The following is a 21,233-nucleotide window of genomic DNA, read 5'->3' on the forward strand; positions in this document are numbered from 1 at the left end:
GAGGGGATGATTCCCCCTTCCACAACCCAGTTTGTCTTTCTGAATGCCATGTTGTGACTGTTATGTGATTCATTATATACCTCCTATAAGATCCCTATTATGCAGCAGCTTGCCTTAGCAATTAACAGCAGTAACTTGTGACAGCCATCACCTACAGGTAACAGTGATTATTTAGATGCTAGTGCTGGAATAACAAATGCTTTCATTTGTGGTTTATAAATTATAGAACAACAAGATGGCTGCAACACTCTTCAAGGGTCATCCACAACATGATTCAGCTCAAAATTTGGCTTGCCTCCTAATTGTTATTTAAAAGACGCAATATCCTCTTGTCAGGACCCCTTTGGAATGTTAACCGTTTAGGGTCACACTCTCTCACTGAGATCAGCCACTTGGCTTCTGAGATTGAACACTGGAGCCTTCAGCACCCCTGCTTTCTCTGTGAGCTCCCCTCAGTGAGTTCACTTGAATTGGACACCTGGGGAAGGCTTGCATGCCCAAAGGGAGCAATGCACCCCTGACCATTTTAGACCGAAGTGACTCTCAGGCAGCGTTGTAAAAACAGGAGCGTTTATTAGATGTCTGGAACACAGTGTAGAAAGTATTTGGTTAGCATAGAGAATAGAAAAGTTACAGCATAGTCCATCTGGGTGTTCCCAGAGCCCAGTTGGGCTCAGACCTCTCCGAGTCCCTTCTTTTCCCCCAGTCCTGAAGTGTGTGTCCAGCAGACCATGGCCCACATGTCGCCACTCTCAGGAGGGTACCTCCTCAGTCTTTTGTTCCTATTGTGGGGCAAACAGGGTCCCTTGGTCTTCCCCTGACTCACTTTGTTCTCCAGCTGGTCAAACCGGCTGGCTTCCCACACAAGGCCAGGGTTGTCAGTTGCTAGGTAACAAATTGTTGGGCCATTGTCAGGACCACCTGATCTCTGGATTCTTCTGCAAAGAAAACACCTTCTCTCCCTCCCCTCCCCCATTAATCATGCAGCACATAGAGGAAACTGAGGCACGCAACATTTATACAAAATATTTTGGGGGAAAAAAATCCTACTTCATCACAGCTCTCCTCCCTTTGAGACAAACTGAGTGGGGTCACTTCAATGAAGAAGTTCAAACCTACCAATGCTATCCATAAATGCCACTGCATCTTTCCCATTTCCTTGGCAGTTGTTATATCAGGCACTTTCAAGATTTTCTTAGTACCCCTGCTAATCCATCAGAATTAGTTTACAATACACAGTTCAGAGCAGCTTCACAACCCCGAATAGATCTGCTCTGCTCGATGACACTCGCAGGGTGCACACACAGCTTTTATGCAGCCCCATGCCTTATTGCCACACCAAAACCTTTGGGTTTCAAACTGGGATAGGGTCCTGCCACTGTCTCATCTCTCTTATCTACCTAGGCGTGGGTAGGGCAATGAGCCCACATTCCTCCATGTGTTGTTTGTCTTGGCCACAGCCTAGGGTATCCTCACTCCTAGGTTAGAATCGGTGGTGATCCCTTCAGCATATGATCTTAACCCAGCCAAATCTCTGGGCTCAGGTGTCTCAGGGTCCAGTGAGTCAGGTGTCTTGAGCTTAGCAGCTCTTCCTTTAAGTTACAAGCTGGGGAGTGTGTGTGTGGGGGGGGAATCATCCTCTCTCACACACACACATGCCCCGCCCCGCCCTGCCAGCCTGCCTGCCTATTTGAATCCTCAGGCTGTGCACTCCCTGGATTCAAATCCTCTGTCATTACAGAGGCAAAGAGATACTGTCATTTCCCAAAAGCACATCAAAACTGTTATTTTGGAGGACCGCAGCTACCAGCCACCCTGATTCCTCCTGTATTTGCATGGGGAGCTGAGTCAGAGGCAGCATGAATGGCTTTGTATTTGGGACCTTTACCCAAGATACACATCCCTTCAGCATTTGATGGGGTTGCTCTACACAGGGTCTGATGAGTTCTCTCTGGCCCACAATCTCTCTATCTCACTAATGTCTTTCCATTGACAACCACCTTCCTCTCCCATTGGGGATCAGATGTGCCTGAGCCCCAGAGAGTACAAGATGACATGTACATGGGGCACTGGAGTGGGACCCTGTCTGCCAACACTCCCTGTACTCCTGAGGAGCTGGCTGTGTGACTGCTTTCCTATGAAAGGTCACTCACCTCATTAACTCTCTGAGACTGGTTACAGGCTGCCTTCCTGGGCAGACAAAGGTTGAGTTAGCCCCTCTGTCCTGAGCATTTCCCTAGTTATCCCTTCAAGGGTTTGGTTGGACCACCAATTCCCTGATCTTTAGACATTGCACAACCTTATGCCCTTTCTGCTTACAGTAATTAAATCTCAGGTCTCTGTTGTCCCTTGGAGGTCTGCCCCCCTTGGCTACCTTGTCAACTCTGGGTTCACCTGAGTCCCACTCCTGGGATGCCTCCATGGGTTCCCTTTCCCTAGACCCATGCTTAAGCTAGTTCCCTTTGGGTCTCTTCTCATACCCCGACCTGCTGTCAAGAAACTCATCTGCCAGCCTGCCTGCAGTCCGCAGGTCTTTAGGCTTCCTGTCCACTAGCCACATTTTAAGATCCTGAGGACAGATCTTATAGAAGCTGCTCCAACCCAACCAGATTATACAAATCCTGCAGGGTAGTGACCCCTGCACCTTTACCCCATTTGCTGAGCTATTCTCCCATCAGGGTGATGACTTCCATGTAAGTGACACCTGGGGTCTTTTGTATACCCCAAAACCTTTGACTGTGTGCCTTAGGGGTCAATTCAAATGTGAGCAGTAAAGCTTGTTTGAACAGTTCATAGTTTCTATCTTCCACTTCTTCATCACACCTCTACATCAAAAATACTGGTAATTCCACGTTTCAATGAAAATATTTAAACCACAGTGTTTTGGTGTGACACAGGAAAGGCCCAATATGAGCACTCCCTTCATGGCCTGCGTGAAATAGCTAACTAATAAGTGCCGTCCATGGAGTGCAGCACATTCCTGCCAGCAGCATTGATGATGCAGCTGCACAAACAAAGATGTTATGAAATGGAAGAGAGTTTGTTTATTTAATAGTTAATTTTTAGGAGATGGGGAGAAATCTCCTAAGAGGTGAAAGCTGCTATTACTCAGCCCTACACCACTGGAAAATAACATAACTGTCAGCAAATTTGACCTAAATGACAGGTACCTTGGAACTTATAGGTTGCATTGTCTTTATAGGAGGATATCATTAATAGGGAAGATGAATGTGTTGAGCGGGGCAAGTTCTTCTTTTACCAAACACAACCTTGTCTGTACTGAGCCTTTATAGACTCTTTAAGCCATGGCTGTAGAAAGGTTTTGTAATTATTGGGATGCCAGTAGCCTGCCGAGTGTACTATGTCTCGGAGGCAACACTGTGGGTACGTCAGCAGCTACAGCTTTATAGGCATTAGTCCTAGTGGGGGTCCCAATCACCACTCAGACACGTGGAGGTTTAAACAGGTACAGTTCAAAGTGAGCAATAGTGGTTCTTGTTTGGGTCCCTGGACAGTCCAGTTGAGAGTCAGGGTTCTTCAGGCCTAGTGCCTCAGATGTTTCTCAAATCCAGTCTCTGTTTAAATAGATAAGAACTAGTGAGTTTCCAAGCCAGGTTCAGTTAGTGTCTCTCACTGGGGCCCCGCTGCAGTGGCTCCCTGCCCTGCCACTGCTGCTCCCCCATAAGTGCCACACAGACCTGCATACAGCTGTGCTATCCATCAGTCACAGTCTCTTCCACAGGGCCGGCTCTAGGCACCAGCAAAACAAGCTGGTGCTTGGGGCGGCACATTTTTAGGGGTGGCATTCCGGCGCGGGCCATGCCGCCCCTAAAAATGTGCCCCGGCCACCCTAACTCACCTCCGCTGCTGCTGCTCGCGCGCCACTGCTCGCCCTCCCTCCCAGGCTCTCAAACCCAGGAGAGAGGGGGAGATCCCGAGCGGCCGCGGTGCGCGAAACAGCTGATTCGCGCACCGCTGCCGCTCGGGATCTCCCCCTCCCTCCCGGGTTTGAGAGCCTGGGAGGGAGGGGGAGACCCTGAGTGGCTGCGGCGCACGCGCTGCTTCTCCCTCTCCCGCCCTCCCTCCTAGGCTTGAGAGCCTGCGGGGGAGGAGGCAGGGCTGGGGATTTGGGGAAGGGGCGGGGTTGAGGTGGGGCCGGGGGTGGGGTAAGAAAAAAATGGGGGGGACGGACGGCCAAAATTGTTTTCGCTTGGGGCAACAAAAATCCTAGAGCCGGCCCTGCTCTTCCACATGCATTTTTGTCCATTATTCCTGGGGCTTCTCTCCATCTCCCTGCTGCCATACAGCTCCCCTTCCAAACAGGGCCCAGCCACTTCCTATTTAAGGACCTTACCTGGCCTGGGGAAAGGGATATACAGTTGGGGGGGCGGGGGGGAGGCTGATGGGAGTTGTAGTCCCCTGCTTTGCAAATCCATCAGTTTTTGTTTTTTCAGACCAGGCTGAAAAAGTCCTTTTTTCATTTTTAAGTGGGCTCCAAACCTCTTGGTGCACATATCAGTTGGACTGTGAAGTTGGCTATGGCTTACCTGTCTTCTTATATCTGGCAGTAGCACAGGAAAATTAATGCTTTCTTGAAAAGTGATACGAGGATCACACTTCTAAATACACTTTATTTATAGACATTTCCATGGTGCTCGTCGATGTGGAATTTGAGTCCCTCATGACATTAAAGATGTATTACATTATCTCCAGTGGGAAGAGCTCTCTGCCTTACTCCTTTTTATCTGGTTTCTTTCAGGAATAGCTATCTGATGGTGAATTCCTTCCACATGGAGTGGTGTCATTACTTGGTTGCTTGGGGAATAGTTGTTTATGCAGGGCTATCTTGTAGCCCTCCTAAAGATGAGATTTGGGTTCAGTTTGATCTCCTGCAGAAACTCACACAGGTGTTCTCCCCCTCCCTCCCCCGCCCTTCACTCTTTAAATGATTAACTATGAAGGAGGCTAAAATAGATGAAGTAATTGTCACTTGTTCCTTTGCCTCATTGTGTCATGCTGTGCTATAAATGTATTTAATCTGGACAGAACCTAGGAGGTAAAACCTAATTTAATAGCTATCAATCAAAGACAGCAAGCCAGCCAGAAAGACAGTAATGCTATTACAAAGGGGAAAAAAAGTTACTTACCATAGTAACTCATTCTTTAGGAATGTTGCCTCTGCAGATTCAAACTTGTGGAATGTGTGCCACTCTCTTCCCTCAATCCTGCTAGGCTTTCAGGACTTTCCTGGAAAACAGTGCTTGTCAGGATTGTGAGTGCCCTTTCATGGTACTGAACATTCATAGTCAAGATTGTGAAAAGAGTGTATAGCCCCAAACTCCTCAGTCCCTTCAGCCAAACCAAGTGTTCATGAAAGTAAAACTCCAAGGAAGAGGTGAAAGTGGCCAGGTTAATATAAACAGGAAATACATCAACCCCAGTTACTATGATAAGCAATAGTTGTTTTTCTTCTTCGGGGTGGGTATTTAGAGGTTTTGGAAGTTTATTGAGCAGTCCAATCTCCAAAAATGTGCGCTGAGACGTTCCAGTTAACAAGATTGAAGAATTGCCCTCCCAAAGCAAGCATCAGATCTAGAGAGAGATTTGATCTGAGAGAGAAGTGACAGAATTCTGTGAAAACCATCACATAATAAGCAGTTCTGCAGATTTTTATGATGGAAATATTTGAGGCATGATATTGATACCACCTTGGCGCTTGTAGAGTGGCTTTAACACCCTAAGGTACTGTAGCTATTTTAGGTGTCAATTCGCAGCCTGATCCACTTAGAAAGGTGATAAAATGGAAATGGCTATCCCTTCACTATGATTTCCAAAAGCTAAAAAAAAAGTCTAGCTGGCTTTCTAAATGCCCTAATCAAATACACACACAGCCTTTTGACATGTAATGTATTGTGCTTAATTTCCTCCAACCAAGAATGAAGTTTTAGTAAGAGCACTAATGGTCCAATTCAGGTAAAACTCGGACACCATCTTTTGGTATTGATTGGGATATAGGCTCAAGACAACTTTGCCTCTTGGGAGTATGTGAAAGGATGATCAGACATTGAAGCCACAAGTGGGAACGTACAAAGGCTACCTCATAGAGGAATTAAACATTCTGCATCATGACAGGAATCCTGCATCACTTGAAACTTGTAACGCTTTGCATATATACTTATGCCATATGCTAAGATCCTAGTGTTAAATATTTTCTCTGAATAATTCAATAAGGGAGAATACTGATTGAACTTCTTACATTTTTATGGCCCTTGTAGGTTCCTCATTATGTAGATTAAAAAGATTTCTCTGGAGAAGTAATTTTTTATGGATGCTAACCTTAAAACTAAATGACCAAGAAGTCACATCTTTTATGTAGCACAGGTTCATTACTAGTTCAGGTAATAAAAATACCATTATAAACTTGATGGTTTTCAGTCAAGACATCTAGAAGAGTTGCTAAGTGCTGCCCAGACAATCTTGGTGCAGGATTTAATGCTTCTTCACCTTTAAGTTCTAGCACAACTTGCAACGCTAATGAATTTGAGCACATCTGCAAGAACAGTACAGCATCTCTACTACCTTAAGTGCTAGCTGAACATATTTTTTAGATTCCAGCAGAAAGCATCTCCTAGTCACTTTTTGGACCTGTTCCAACTCCAGGTGAAGTCTGTGGAAGTCTTTCCATTGACTTCAGTGAAAGTGGAATAAAGCCCTAGATTCACGGACACAGTTAAGAGTAGATCACCAAGAAACCACATGTTGCTTTCGTCTTTCTAATGCCCAGTTGAACACGTTGTAATGGCCATAGAAAGATTAGCGAGAAGTTTACATTTTTTTGGACAATCTAACCAAATTCTACATTTTAGCATTACTTTTGAAAGGGAAGAATAGTGTACATTTTTTTGTCCTTGGCTGTGCAGCTAATACTGTCAAGAAAAGCCTCAAGTTTTATGCCTTGTGTCATCATTTCATCCTTTCTCATTTCCCAGTGGTCTGTACAGCTTACTCTTTTCCTTTCAGCATTCTTGTTCTGAATTTCGTGCCTCGGGGCAGAAAATCTGCTGTTGTGGTAGGAGAGTAAAATAGCTAATGATTCAGAGACCAATACACATCAAAGAAATGTAAATCATGCTTGGAATTCCAAGATAGCCATAAAGGAAGAGGACACCTGCTGGCTAGTTAGATATTTTATGGATGAGGACTGGTGAAAGACAGATAGCAGCAGAAGAAAGGAAGGCTATGATTCAGTAGTACTTTGATTATTAGTAGCTATCATTTCCTCTTTGCTGTTTGTACATACATTATGGACATCAGCATAGTTGAGAAAAACATAATTATCTCAATCATAGCTTGCAAGAAGTCCAAATATAGGAGTAGAGCACAGTTTTAAAAATGGGACCCTTTCCAAAATATGCTGGACAACCCTTCTGTAATAAAATTGCTCTCGATGAAAGCACCTCAGTCAACATTTATTCAGCAAGTATTCTATAGTTGAGTTGCATGGAATTGTTCAGGCACTGTGTATGGTGGTGATATTGCTGTATCATGCTCAAGCAACAATATTTCTCTGCATGTGGAAATCAGAGGTAGACTTAAAACACATAGTTACCCTTTGTCTAACAAGCTATCCACTAAGGGGGGGGAGAGTAATATGGGACTGGGAGGATGGGGAAAGTAACACCAATGGCAGTAGAAGGCATATAGGGGTTTTACTGAGTGACCAAACATAAGCCAGTATCTCAATAGTCTTCTGAAAGTACCCTAGTCTTGCTCTTCTGCCTTCCGCCTATGTCTCGCTCCCCTGCTCATCAAGTGCTGGATTGTAATCCTGCAGTCAGGCCCAAGTGATGAGCAGAGCATTCTTGAGCTATCGGAGGAGAGAGTAACTGGTCGGTTGCAACGTTGAGAGTAACAATCTGGTTCCTGCTTCCTCCACGCTCCCAGGTGAAAATCACCTGGGCCAGCAAAAGGACTGGTGCAGACTAGTTCGCTGCTCCCTGTGGTGGGTTCAGTATTGTGTGAGCAAAGCTAAACTCTCCCCACCCAGCCAGTTCATTCTCCGCCCACAGGCTCTGATGATGCAGGTAATCCGTGCAGGAAAAAAGGAGGCTCCTTACACTCCCTTAATCCCCCACACCGGCAGGCAGGAAGGCTCATTATTGAACTTCTATAACGTTAACTCTTAAACTTCTATAATGCATGATTTTTCTCTGTGTGTGGCTCTATTTACATTGCAATGAGGGAAATGATTCCAACTCATGGAGACATACCCAAGCGATCTTTAATCTAGCTAGATTAAAGACAGCATGGGCTTCAGTGTGGGTTGTATGAGTCCACCTAGAGCCCTGGATTAGTTACTCAGGCAGCTAGCCGATGCTGCAGCAACTTCACTGTTCCACAGCCCTAACTAGCTGGATTAAATGTAGGTCAGCAACAACCTGTGACTGCAGAGTAGACATACTGTGTGTGTGACTTTCAAGATGTTGGTTCCAGGTGGGAGGATTTTTACTTTGCTGCATTATCAAAAGGATCAAGCAGCTTCAAAGTCACCTCTGGAAAGCTGTTCCACAAGTCCAGTCCTGCAGCTGGGAGCTTTGTCTCCACCCCCACTCATTTCTTCAGCCAATCACAGGGAGCAGTAGGGGAGAGTAGAGCTTTAGCATTTGTCTCATCTCAGCTCCACAGCAGCCCCTGAGCATTCATCCTTTGTCTGGATATTGCGATACCATCCGATTCAGGGGTGACGCTTATCCCTGGTTATGGCTGGCTTTTACATGTGACCTATGCAGCAGGCTGACCAAGAAATCCTTTGATTTAAAAACACCAAATTGGGGTTGATTAGTTGCAGCACAGTAGTGTTCAGTCACAGCTGACTTGACTTGGGGCAGTGGCAGATATGCCAGAAGATGTTACTGTTTGCACATGTTGTAAAATATTTGTTGGTCATTGTCATTTCCATTTCCCTACTTCTGACCAATCCGTGAATGAAAACAATTGTATACTGATTGAAACTTCCAGGGCAAATTACCTCTGCTCTACAACATAGCAGTCACACAATGACTAGTATGACACGTAAGTAGCCCATATCTGGGTCGTCTGGATTGTAGCGTTTTAACCTCCCACCAGTTCTCTGAAACTTTTCTCTCATACTGTGTCTAATGCAGAAAACATGGAAGAGAAACCAATACACTGTATTACAGTTTGTTCTGGGTAGAACACACTAGTGTGGATTTGTGTCATATCAAGGTCATTGAGCCAGCAGCATCAATCTGAAAGCTCATTTGTTACTGAACTTCCCCAAAATGCAATTCTTAATAGGTCAGCCTCCAAAAAGATAAATTAGACCATGTTAGAAGGCCTTTGAGGGGTTCTCATTGAGTTTGATTCTAGAAGGCTTATACAATGGGACATGCCTGAAACAGGAATCTCTCTCTAACAACTTGATCCTTGGAGGATTATGTAATACTTTCTTCATAGACCGCTATCTAAAATAAAGTAATTGTGACTTAGGAAAATAAACAATTTTTTTGCCACTGGGATCCCTTGAGGAGACCATTGACAAACATGAATTTTAAACTACCTGAAAAACTCCTTTATAAAAATATCTCTGACCAGAAAACATTTCTTAGCTGCCCCAAATTAGGGCTGCAGAATAAATAGTGCAAACCCATGGTAGTAGGTTTCATCTGATGCTGGCATTTAAGTTGCTATCTTTAAAATGTGCTGCAGTACAAAGTGAGCTTTTACCAAAAGCTTCAAAGCAGCAGGGGGCAATCCTGATGGCTGTAAATTTCGATATTCAGATAGTGTGACATACACTAAGCAATGTCATTAATTGTTTACTGCCCTGGTAAACTTCATTATTTGCCTAAAGAAATCCACTGAAGGGAGCATATTTTCCACATCTAAATAACAGAAGAGAAGTTATCTGCCAAGATCTGCAGTTTCTGTAGACCCAGCATTGTGCTATACCTTCACCATGGAAGAACAGGGCTTTTGACAGCATACAACTAAGAGAGGGCATGGTCAAAATAATTGCATATGCTGAAAAGCCTTGGCACATGACACAAGAACCTCCAACCATAGGTAGGAAACTTCTGCTGTCTCTGCATGACATAGCCATATCATCAGTGATAAGAGGGAGCCCTGTCTCTCATGCCATACTCCTCTTCGCATCCCCCAACTCATGCATACCTGTGACCCCTCTGACAGGGTGCATAGAACACATGTGGATGTTTTCTATAGTCATGCTTGGAGAAGGAAACATCACGAGGCCAGCTTTTGCTGGAGTCTCTCTAATGTGCCATACCTCCCCCACCCCTCACACACTGCTGTGTTAATGGGTTTTTGATGCAGTGGAGCTTTTGGTGGCTATGCAGTGATGAGGGAACATTGCCACATATCCCTTCTGTAGGGTGTTCAAGAACCAATTCCCGCGTGATTACCAGCCATCGATAGTTTACTAAAATCAAAGCTTTCTTGCAAGTTTTAAGGATAACACAATAGTGGCAACTCCCTAAGTAGTCAGAGAGAGATCATTTTGTACTGCTTAGCTAATACTTTGTGCTTTCAGAACAACAGAGCAGAATTATGGAGTGGTATGCTGTACACTTGTTCCCATGATCTGAGACAAAGCCAGTACTCCAGCTCTAATCTTTAGGCCTACCACCTTTGTCAGTGCAGCTGATCGAATTCATGCTGAATAGCTGATGTGATTAATTCTGCCTTTTTTTTTCCTGTTTGTGAATTATTCCCCAACAGATTTTATTTGTGCAAATTAAATTGTCCCACAAATTTATGCAAACAAATTTAAAACTATTGGCTGTTTATGCTCTGTTCATGTCAACTATTTGTGATGTTTGATTGGTCAGCTAAGCCACCTCATATTGTTTCTGCTCTATGCCGGAAACATTCTAAGAAGAATAATGAATTGGATTTTGCACACAAATATCCTTGCTCACCCACAAATACAGATCCATAGATTTTTAAGACCAGAAGGAACTACTGTGATCTTGCCCAAACTCCTACAAAATTTAAGCCAGAGAATCTCATCCAATAATTTTTGCATCAAGCCCACAACTTCTGTTTGAGTTGTAGCACATCTTTTAGTCTTATATTAAAGACTTCAAGTGATGGAGAATCCACTACATTCCTACTACGTAAGTTGTTCCAAAGGTTAATTATCCTCTTAAAATCGTGCCTTATTTCTAGTCTGAATTTGTGTAGCTTCTGCTTCTGTCCATTGGATCTTATTCTGCCTTTTCCACTAGACTAAAGAGCAGTCTAGTACTGGAAATCTCTTCTCCATGCAGACTGTGATCAAGTTACCCATTAACCTTCTCTTGGAGTCACTAAATAGATTGAACTTCTTTATTCTCTCCTATAAGGCATGTTTTCCAGACCTAGAACAATTCTTGCAGATCTTTTCTAAACCCTTATGGATATCTTTTATGAACAGCAGGCATTCCTTAAGCATTTGTGCAAAGACATGCTTACACGAATGGGCATGAATAGGGTCATGAAATTGGTTGAAGCTCTGAACAGGATTTTTCACTGTTTTCTTAAATTCAGTTACTGTGAAACTTACCCTAGCAGAGTATTTGTTACCTTTTATCATGCATTTTATAGGTAGGTCAGATAGCAGTGCCATAGAGAAGACAACAAGAGGACACTATATTTAACAAAGCATAGGAAGCCATTGTGGACAACTGCATTGGTCAGTTATCTAATGAGATGCAACAGAATGGCACAAACACAAACAAATAGCATGCATGTAGTATTGTGTATCTGTTTATAAGAAAGCAAGCATAAAATATAAAACAGAATTTACACTGTTTGTTCTACTAGAGAAGCAACCTTGATTGTAGGTAAAGTTATGGGCACTGATTCTTCAGTGCATTAAGTCTTCTTGTCCATTCTCCCTATACAAAGTACACCCGGTGCATCTAGCTACATGAGCATTGCACTTTCATATGAGGTGAAGCATAGTTTGATGTAAAGCTGCCTTAGTGACCTCTTCCCCTGGTCCCAGTCATGTGCCATATCTTATGGAAAAGGGGACATGTGATGTAAGGATGCTCTCAGTGCCAGTCCCCAGCTGCAAAGACAACTCTCCAGGACCAGTGGTAAATGGTGCAATTGGCTGCTCTAAGTTGTGTTTGAAACTGGCCAAGCATTTGCCAACCCTAGGATCAAGGGTCACAAAGTGGCATTCACACCACTTTTGCACCTACTCCCTCCAAGTTGTCTAATGCTCTTCAGATGCAGCCCAGGACCTAAGTCACAGGAATTATTACACTTAGCCAGATTCCCAGGGCTATTTCTGCTTACATGATGGGTGGGTGCTGAAACTGACCAAAAAAAAAAAATCCCAAAGTGCTTCTTAAGTTGTCTGGAGTTGGGTACCAAAAAACTGAGGAACCCAAAACGAATGGTCGCTTCTGAAAATTTTTGCCATAAGCAATTTGTTCCTCAGCTTCTCAGTCAGTAGAATGGGAATAATACCTGTACTTATCCCTTGTCCTCCATTTTAAGTACGTGGAATGAGGAGACAGCAAATGGTGCTGTCAACTAAGTTCAGGGTCGGGTTAGGTTAGTGGGGAAGGGAATACTCCGCTCATCACAGGCCTCTGATAACTCTAGAAATAGCTTTGTAAGTTCAAACAAAGTTTGCTTATGGGACAAGCTAGTCTGCCAAATGCAAAGATGCAGCGTTTCAGCTAGAGGAAGCCCCTGACCAGTGGATCAGGCTAATAGTTTTTTGGATCTCATTTGAAAAAAGAACAAGCAACAAAAATAATTTGATTACCATATCTAAACATTACCTGGACTGATTATATTATCATATAGTCCTATGGGTTTACATGGCTTAGGACCAGATATTTAAAGGTATTTAGGTTCCTAACCCCTTTAAAAGTCTGGCCCTTAATTCTCTGCATACCCCAAAGCATATAACTCAAAATGAGCTGTGTGGTCTTAATTAATAATGAGCTGTGTTAACTGGAATTAAATGACTTTTTTATCTCCTCTTTGTGAGTGACTTTTCAGTCTTAGGTTAATTGAAAAAAAATCTTTCAAATCTTCAGGTAGGCAAAGAAAATTGTGTTGCATGCCAGTGCCACACAAAAGATAAACAGTTATTCAAGTTGGGCTTCTGAAAAATACATTCTCCTCTAATGAATATAGCTTAGGTTGAATGTCTGCCTATTGATTAGATACTTTTAGGAAATGGTTGCTAACAATTCAGTTGAGAGGAAATCCTTCAAGCAACATATTACAACAAATTTGATTGTTTCACATTTCTATTTCAGGGCTAATATAAAAATCAGTGTGAATATAAAAAACACCACAAAAACCTAAAGTCACTTGCTATGATTGATTGCATTAGTTATAGTATTGCTTCAGGTGTAATCAGGAATATTTGTCTTTGTGACATTGCAACAATGATATAGGGTAAAATATGCTAATATGCCTATCTTGGTTTATAAAGTGTTATTAGTCTTTTGTTTTTTTCAATCTCTTAATTAATGACAATTGTTTGAAGTCATCCATCTTAGTACACATTTATGCAAATATTGCAGATTATTAACTATAGTTTCAAAAGAGTCACATTTATCAGCTGTTATCAAGAAATGTTTTGTAAGGCCTGATTCTGTCACCTTTACTCACATGGAGTAAAACCTTAATCTGTGGATAACTGCACTGGTATTGAAGAGAAAGGCACTACTTTGTTTGAGTAAGTAGGACAGAATTGTGCTCAGCAGGACTTTAAATAAAATGTGTTATACTAAAGGTATGTAAATGAACTCTCCAGTCACACAATTCTTCAGAATACTCAAAGATCATTTCGCAATGACACAGAATGCAGAAAACAAAATAGCAAGCCTACAGCTAAGTGGCTAGAGGTAAATAAAACTTTGCTTCTATTATAAATACTTTATTCTTAATGATGTATTAAAAGGGATTCCAGAGTTAATACCAAAGGAAATCAAAACACACTATAAATATTTAACAAATCTATTTGCTAAGGGATTGATTCAGAACCCTTTCTCGGCTCTGTAAGGAGTGGCTCATAGTTGTGTTGGACTACAGGGATTTCCGGAAAGGACTCTGAGACACTCCTCTGAGGGCATATCTTCCCTGCAGAGTTAGCCCGGGTTCTTACCTCCGTGTTGCCTTTAATCTTCTTCCCACCTACACACAAAAGCTTCTCACCTGAGTTTAGTGTTATGACAGATATGGCAATTTCCTGTAATATCTTGGGAGAACTTATTGCATTAAGTTTTAAATAGCTTTGGAGTCCATTGTATTATAAATGCAAAATTTATATATTATGGGATTGTATATAACTTTGGGAGGAGGGGGGATGTGGGCAGTGTAAACTCTGAGAAGTATCATGAGCTTCAAAGGACTGAGTGAGCCAGAAACAGGCCGGGGGATGGGGAGATTCTGGTTCGCTCAGCCCCCATCCCCGACAGTCAGGCCCAGCAGGGAGTGGCCTGCCCCTGCATCCCCAGCCTGGCTCTTGCAGGCAGCCGCCACATTGCACAGAGCAGCGACGTGGAGTGGCCGGTGTGAGAAGCAACTGCTTCTGCTCCTTCCACTCCCTGCCTGGGCCCGGCTGCCAGGGAGAGGGGCTGAGCATGCTGGGATGCAGCCACAACAGGAGAAAGACAGAGCCTCTCTCCGTCCCCCCTAGCAGGCCAAGCAGAAATTGGGGGGGGTGGACTCCACATGCCCCCCCTCCGTGTCACCTCTGCGTGCAGTTGCTCTTAACTATAACAAGTGTGCTTTCAAGCTTTGCAAGTATCACTGCTGGGCATATGGGCTAGAGCCCATGTTCTGCTTCACTCAGATTGGTAACCTGCCCACTTTGCAGTGAGGATGCAGGCTACATCACCTGAGTGCTCATAGGCCTCTAATGCCTTCAAATAATTCCCCGTCTGCCCAGAAAGAGGGACAAGTTCTCCCATAATTTGCTTGGAAAGACACATAGAGATTCTCAGCTTACTGCAGCACAAAGAACCACGGGATATGCCCCCAGAGGACACACATGGGGGAGTGTTGCACTAGTGGGGACACAGTATCTCAGGTATGGCTTTGCAGTGTCGCCACTCAAACCCAGGCTAGGCTAACACAGGTCCCAATCACCCAGCCTAACTCTGCAGTGAAGACACACCATGAGTCACAATTCCTCTGGCGATGCTTATTTGCTTAGGTGAGGGAAAGGAGTAGAAAGTTGTATTGGCCCATTATCAGATGCAGTCTATATCCTCATTCATGTCCAGCCAGCTCTGGCATGGCCCCACCTACTCCACAACCTGCTTCACATCAACCTCATCAACTTGCTCTTTGTGGGAGGGAAACCCTACCTTTCCTGCCCATGGCCAGACTTAAAAGCTATATAAGTTTTCTGAAGCTGTACAAGGGAGTGAGAGGGCCTTATTTCCTCACTCTCTTGTACAACAACCATGTAGAAAGGAGTTACAGTCAAGCCCTAAATCAGAATTGGCCAAATTCTGCTTTTACACCATGTAATTTCAGACTATTAATAAAGCTAATCTGTAGTTCTGGAGCCATAAAAGTTTTCTAGTTTGGCAGGGAATTTTCTTCACTGGAAGGTGAATGCCATTGAAAAATATTGCGTTCCTATAAGAAGACTATCTCTTCCTGCAGAACTGGAAGATTACTTTTTTTACAACTTTTTATTTTATAATTCTTACAAAATTGCAGACTAAATGTCATTGACCACCAGAAAATGGCCAAAGTTTGAATAACAGAGTTGAAAAATAACACAAAAAGAGAAGACAAAAAAACCCATTCCATTCCAAACAGTACAGCGTTAGTGGGTCCACTGACAAGAATGATCAGATTTAAATTTTGACATGGAAATATTCTAGATTTACAGGTGGAATTCTAAGACTCCAGGACTAAAACAATTATTTGATAACTACTATTCAGTGATACATACTAGATGTGATATTTAACATGACATTCAAAAGTAAAGCGCTCAGATCACCTTTACATTGGAAGCTTAAGTAACCTTTATAACACTGATAAATTACTTGATAAATACTGCCATTTTCTTGAATTTATGTACAGTGTGCTCTAGTATCTTAATAGTTGCTGTGATACAACCATGTGAAACTATGTTTACAATGCTATTTTAGTCACCTAGGTTTTCAAAAACAGGATCCTAAAGTGAGGCTCCTAGATCCATATTTGGGCATATAAGTAAGTAGCCTGATTTTTTTTTTTTTTTAAATTCTGAGCCTGCATTCCAGGTTGAGCCTTCACTTACTACACAGGTGACCTTTGAGAGCTCCTGGGTTCTCAGCACTTTTAAAAATCTGTCAAGTTAATTAGATTCCCAAATATGGATTCATGAGCCTAATTTAAAATTTTGGCAAGTGTTCATTTCCATCTACAGATTTCGCTACTGTTCTTTAGATATATGTAAAAATTTGAAATTAGGCAGTATGTAACGATCATACCATCTTGAAAATGTTTTGCTAAGAGAATCAATTAAAACATTTTGATACCCACACAAAGAAATAAAGAAACAAATCAACAGAGCCAGACGTATACCCAGAAGCCTCCTGCTACAAGACAGGCCCAAAAAAGAAACCAACAGAACTCCACTGGCCATCACCTACAGTCCTCAGCTTAAACCTCTCCAATGCATCATCAGTGATCTACAACCCATCCTGGACAATGATCCCTCACTTTCACAGACCTTGGGAGGCAGGCCAGTCCTCGCCCACAGACAACCCGCCAACTTTAAGCATATTCTCACCAGCAACCACGCACCGCACCATAACAACTCTAACTCAGGAACCAACCCATGCAACAAACCTCAATGCCAACTCTGCCCACATATCTACACCAGCAACACCATCACAGGACCTAACCAGATCAGCTACAGCATCACCGGCTCATTCACCTGCACGTCCACCAATGTTATATATGCCATCATGTGCCAGCAATGCCCCTCTGCTATGTACATTGGCCAAACTGGACAGTCACTACGCAAGAGGATAAATGGACACAAGTCAGATATCAGGAATGGCAATATACAAAAACCTGTAGGAGAACACTTCAACCTCCCTGGCCACACAATAGCAGATGTAAAGGTAGCCATCTTACAGCAAAAAAACTTCAGGACCAGATTCCAAAGAGAAACTGCTGAGCTCCAGTTCATTTGCAAATTTGACACCATCAGATCAGGATTAAACAAAGACTGTGAATGGCTATCCAACTACAGAAGCAGTTTCTCCTCCCTTGGTGTTCACACCTCAACTGCTAGCAGAGCACCTCACCCTCCCTGATTGAACTAACCTCGTTATCTCCATACTGATTTATACCTGCCTCTGGAAATTTCCATTACTTGCATCTGAAGAAGTGAGGTTCTTACCCACGAAAGCTTATGCTCCCAATACTTCTGTTAGTCTTAAAGGTGCCACAGGACCCTCTGTTGCTTTTTACAGATTCAGACTAACACGGCTACCCCTCTGATACTTAACATTTTGAAGTAGGTTGTAAAAAAGGTGGCAAAAAAGGGACTTTCAGAATGACCCTGAGCCCATAAAACTAGACATCTGGCAGTGTGTAGTAAGTAACCTTACATATTTCCTTGGGACAGCTATCTCAAAAAAGGAATGGTTCTGAGAACACCTGGACAGGTGCAACCCTATTTTGAAGACTTATTTTAACTTCCTCCTCCTCTCTCCCACTCTACTGCATTGTAAGAATAGGGTGGGGGGAGGGGAAGGTGTGTGTGTGTCTGTCTGTCTCTCTGAATCTCTTGCCTAATGGAATTACTTATAGCCATCCATCAAATATATATGCCTAGATTAGATGGGGAAGAACAGTGTTAGGTTATATTTTGGTAAATTATGCCGTTTCCTTCTCATGAGGACCAGGCTATGTGCAGAAAGTACTTAGTTATGAGACTGCAACATAGCTTGTGTTCTAGAAAGCTTGTGTTCTGTTGAAACTGAGTGACTTTTTTTTTTTTTACTCCTGTTTGTCAGTTATCTAGTATGTGTATTTATTAACGTGTTTAGGGATTAATCCAAGAGCTTCTGATTTCTCATATAGGATTCAGATGTCTCTAGCCTTGGGATCTACACCAGGGCCAATTATTGTAACTGCAGTGGTCACAATTAAAAAGTCTCTACCATTTTGAGAGAGATTATCACACTGAACTTTACTTTTCTCCTGTTCTAGGCATCCCAACTTGAAACACAGTATTTCATTAAAAAGGAGATAATGTTACTCTTGATTTCCACCACCATTTTAAAATATATATTCTCTGACTTCCAGTTCTATTTCACTATCAGCCATTTCTCCCATGCTATATTTGTATGTTTACTTAAAATAATTTACCAACTCAGAGAGTTGCATGCCATCTAAATTTTCTATCTAATTGAGTAGTCTGGACCAGATATGATCCTCACTGGATGCATATATATGAGTAGTCCTGAGGAATAAGGAATCCCTCTCATTCCCCTGTGTTTGCTACCTATGTTCCAGATAATGGCCATGTGGGGAAGGGAGAACAGCTGCTGCATGGCCCATAATCCCCTCTGTGGGGAAGAAGTGGATGGAGCTTTGGCTCTGCCACCTCCCAATCACATTGGGCTGACACAGATGGGGTAGTAAGCTGCACCAAGTAATGGGCTAGTGTAGCTTATTTCTTCCAAGAGCAAGGGAAAAGCAGGAACCAAATTGTGGCTGAGTTCCCTAGAATTGGGTTCCATCTGGAGAGAATTTAAGTGGAACAGTGCACTGAACCCAGCAGGGTCATTCTCTTTGCTGTAGATGTGCTGTGGATTAATAGAGGGCTTTGGTTTCTAGGGTTATCTGTCCTGCGTATTAAGGCCTGATCCTGCTCCACGGAAGCAAAAGACACTACAGTAAGTGTTTAAAAAAAAAAAAAAGGAAAGAGCTAACATGGATATTTGATATCTATGCAAGGCATGTTCATGCCTAATACTTTGGAGAAATTATTCCAAATAAATTTATTTCTGTGCAAATATCCCTATTATGCTGCCAGGGTCAGTGACCTCAGCTGTGATCTGCTGAGTGAGTGTTGCTCACAGAAGGAAAGCTGTTGGGGGCCAGCATGAGCTCCAAGCTTGGGAGAGTAGGGGAGGAAATGAATAAAAAGAGAATCGATATGTAAGTGGCTTGTTTGGATTAGTTCTTTCGCTTTTTATACTTCGTAATTTTATCAGGTTTGCCAAGATGCCTCAAGAGGACAGAATAATGACTGAAATTTCAGTCAAGAAACCAGTTGTGCATTCAGAGTTCACACATGCAAATCTAAGAAAGAGTAAGGGCTGGACACAGCTCTGCACATGCTTTCTGTTTAATGGGCCAGATCATGCCCCCAGAGAAGGGCCCCTTTGTGCTGCTTTGGCTACACACAGAGGCAATAAAGCTGGGTTCCTGAGAATTTCTCAATTCAAGGGTTCCTTTCCCTACTAGTGTGAAACTGGTTAGCATGGCTCAGGGGTGTGCTTTTGTTCTCTGGCGATCCCAGATGGTGTAACAGCCCCTTGAAGGCCATTGCAGCAAGGGGTAAGTTAGTGCTTCAGGGGTCTGGCAGCAGGATTGAGTCTAGCGTCACCTGTTATGTCCTGAATGTGCCCATTTCTTATATTCCAAGTGTTTGTGGATGTATTTGCAAGGAAGAAGCAACAGACTTTTATGGGAAACATCCTACTTGTGCCCACCTTAAGGCCCTGTGCATAATGTGGCTTGGCTTCATCCAAGGTTAGGGTATTTTTTATACCATAAGAATTGTAACATGGTGGTACCGTACAAATATTAATGTGGATGGGGTGGGAGAAAAGTAATTTGACATAGTAATTGTATCCTTTTATAAGGTAATGTATAGTTGCTAGGATGGCATGGACTTCGTAGATTTTAAGGTCAGTAGAGACCATTGTGATCATCTAGTCTGTCCCTCTACATAACACAGGATAATCATAATTACAGTTAGCTTTGAAACAACGCTGGTCCTATAAAATATTAGTCAATATTTTAAAAGATGCGTTCATCATTCCTGTTATGAAATTGGTTTTGATCCTACAAACTCTTTATCACCCAACGAAGGATTACTCAAATGACTAAGTGTATGCAGCATCCTTGTACCAGGCAACTTGGAGGGCAGAACAGTCTTTTGGCTAGAGCATGTGGACTCCGGTCCCCAGCTCGGTTGCGGAGCCTCAGCCTATGTCTACAATGGCAACTGAATGACAAAACTTTTGTCTTTCAGAGGTATTTAAAAACACACACACACACACACACAAAAGACAAAAGTTTTGCTGACAACAAGCACCAGTATGAACAGTACTTTGTCGGCAGGAGTGCTCTCCTTCTGACAAAGCTAACGCCGCTCGTTGGTGGTGGAAACTTTTTGTCGGCTGGAGAGCCAACAAATAGCGGCTACACTGTGCGCCTTTCAGCAGCGCGGCTGTAGTGACACAGCCGTGTTGCTAAAAGCTGCGTAGTGTAGACATAACCTCAGTCTTTAAGGCCAGGGGAGGCAAGGGGACCAGGCCCTTCCTCTCCACGGGATCCCAGCCCAGGGTCCTGTGTTTGTCAACTCCTGAACAGGGACAGCTCTCCTGGCAGAGATTAATAGAATTAATCAATTCACTGCCCTGGACTACTTTCTACTAGACTGTTTAGTTTGGGGCATGGCACCACCATGTCCCTGGGCTTCACCCACTCAGTTGCTTCCAAAGCCGGCGGCTCGTAGATCTCCTCCAGAGTCTCCTACAGCTCGGGGAAAAACAGTGCTTCCTTTCAGGTGGCTGCCTTGGCAAGCAGGTTACTGTCCCTTCCCCTCAGTTAGGGAGATGGCTAGCTCCTCCCCCTTCACCAATCATCCCCAAACTGAGCCTGGCTCTCTCCTTTTCTCTTCCTTCCAGGTCTGGCATTGGCTGGAGGTGTAATGGGGCAGGGTTAGCTGGGCCCAGAAACTCACTTTAACCCTGGCTGTGCTAGCTAGCAGTTGCTCTGCTTCACCACAATCTTCTTAGTCAGGGTAGCTGCAAATGAACTGCTTTCTTGCAGTATCCTGTGTACCTTTCTAGCCACAGTGCTTGCCTGAAGGATGGATTTGAAAAGAGACCTTTTCTTAAATGCTAAAATGGGTTGTGTTGAAAAGTTAAGGGAATGGTTGGATAGGCAGTTCTATAAGTACTGGGAGCATGGGTAAT

This window comes from Chrysemys picta, chromosome 5, assembly GCF_011386835.1.
Source record: "Chrysemys picta bellii isolate R12L10 chromosome 5, ASM1138683v2, whole genome shotgun sequence".
Taxonomy (NCBI): Eukaryota; Metazoa; Chordata; order Testudines; family Emydidae; genus Chrysemys; species Chrysemys picta.